Source organism: Chelonoidis abingdonii, chromosome 1 (genome assembly GCF_003597395.2).
Source record: "Chelonoidis abingdonii isolate Lonesome George chromosome 1, CheloAbing_2.0, whole genome shotgun sequence".
Lineage (NCBI taxonomy): Eukaryota > Metazoa > Chordata > Testudines > Testudinidae > Chelonoidis > Chelonoidis abingdonii.
The window spans coordinates 149191937-149194025 of NC_133769.1; positions in this window are offsets into that span (position 1 = coordinate 149191937).

Genomic DNA, 2089 nt, shown 5'->3' on the forward strand with positions numbered 1-2089 from the left:
CATGAATGGGGCGTACCAGGATTATCCGGGTCTGTGGATCATGGTAGTAGATAAATAAACCCTGGTCGGGGCGAATCATAGGGTATTTGCTGGAATTTTTTTTTCTGGTGTTAGTGTTTAGGAAGCTGTCTCATGCAAGTAAATGGTCCAGTTCATTAAGTGTATCCTCAGTGGATCTGAGGAAGGCCCACAAGACAAACCGCACACACTAAAACGTAATTCTCACCAGCAACTGCACACCGTACCATAGTAACTCTAAGCTCAGAAGCACCAATCACATTGTACACAAACTCCGATGCCAATTCTGCCCACATACTAACAAAACCAGCGACACCAATCATAGAGACCTAACCAGATAGCCATACCGCATCAACTGTTCAATTCACAACTGCACGTAAGTCCACAATGTAAAACCCACATATAATGCCATTTCCTTCGCGAATTGTCCTCTCTATGTACATCTGCGCAAACTGGACATAGTCACACTAACAGAAAAGGAAATAAATGGGACACAATCAGATATCAGAAGATAGGCAATAAACAAAAACTATAGTGAGCACACTTTCAACCTCCCTGCCAACAACATAGACAGACCTTAAAGGTGCTATGTCCTGCAGACAAAAAAACTTCAGGACCAGAACTGCAAAGAAAACATGCTGTGAGCTATCAGTTCATTTGCAAATTTGACAACCATCAGCTCTGGAACTAACAAAACTGTGAATTGGCTTGCCAAATTACAGAACCATTTCATCACATCGCCTTGGTTTCACACATCTACTGCCATAGAACAGGCCGCCTCACACCATCCGTGATACTGAACTAAACCATTCGTTATCTCTAGCTTGCTTGCTAGCATATATATACCTGCCCCTGGAAATTTCCACTACCTGCGTCTGACGAAGTGGGTATTCACCCACGAAAGCTCACGCTCCTAAACCTCTGTTAGTCTATAAGGTGCCACAGGATTCTCTGCTGATACTCAGGGTTATAAGGCCAACATAGTGACCCCCTTATTGGCCTCAGTGAACCCCAAACCTTTGTTACTAAGGGCATTTAGGAGTCTCTCTCCATTAATAACTTCTGGGAACTCCCCAGCAGGCTGTGGGCATCAGCTGCCTCCTGCCTCACAGGTTAGACTCTTGGTGCTGTGCAAGCTGCTCCCTCGCTTGCAGGCCCAGCGTGAGAAGAAGGAGGCCTGGTGCTGGCAGAAGAGGGTTTTGATTAATCAACCTCTGTGTTATGGGCACAGGACGCTTCCACTGTGTCACTCTGCTGGCTTTTCTTCAGCAGCGCCTAGTAGCCTTGGCTCCAGGCTAGTGCCTTGCGAGCTCTGGCACCGCTGGAAATGGTGCAGGGTGCTGGGCAGTGGCCTGGCAAACCAACTTTTGGTAGGTGTCTCTATGGTATCATGGGTCAGAGAGTTCAGCCGTTAATGGAAAGAAGGAGGGTTTATGCTCCCCCAGGAATGCCACTGAAGGCTCCTCGTGGGCTCCTCAAGGTCTGCTGGGAGCTGTGATGTCCCCCTTTAGCCACCTCAAAGTCTCCCTGTTGGAAACAGTGTGTTCCCCTGCTGGCTGGAAGAGTGTGGGAGCCGCCACGCCGGCGACTCGGGCTTAATCCAAGTCCAAAATCTTCAGCTGGCCATGTTTGCTACCTTCCCACTCCACCCAAGTGGCAAGGCAGAAACAGACAAGACTCGTTGGCTCGAAAACTCTCCTTCCACTTCCCTGTTGGCTGTGCAAAGCTCTTGGCCTGCCTCACACCTCATCAGGAAACCGCGGCCATGCTGCCCAAGCCTGAGTCACGTCCGCAGCCTGGCCCGTCCCGGCTGACGGCGCGCAGAGCCACGCAAGTCAATGGCAGGTTGAGTTGGGAGCCTCGGCTCTTTTTCCTGACAGCCACACAGAGCTGCCTAGCATCCCGAGAGCCTCCCTTGTGTTCTCCTGCAGCAGCCGCCTGCCGATGTGGGTGTGAAAAGGGGACAAGGAAGCACTGCGGCCTCAGGCCAGGACAGGAGACCCTCACCACTACCAGGCCTGCCTCTTGCCTTTAGCCCAGGTAGCCAGAGGTGCCAGGGAACTCTCTGAAA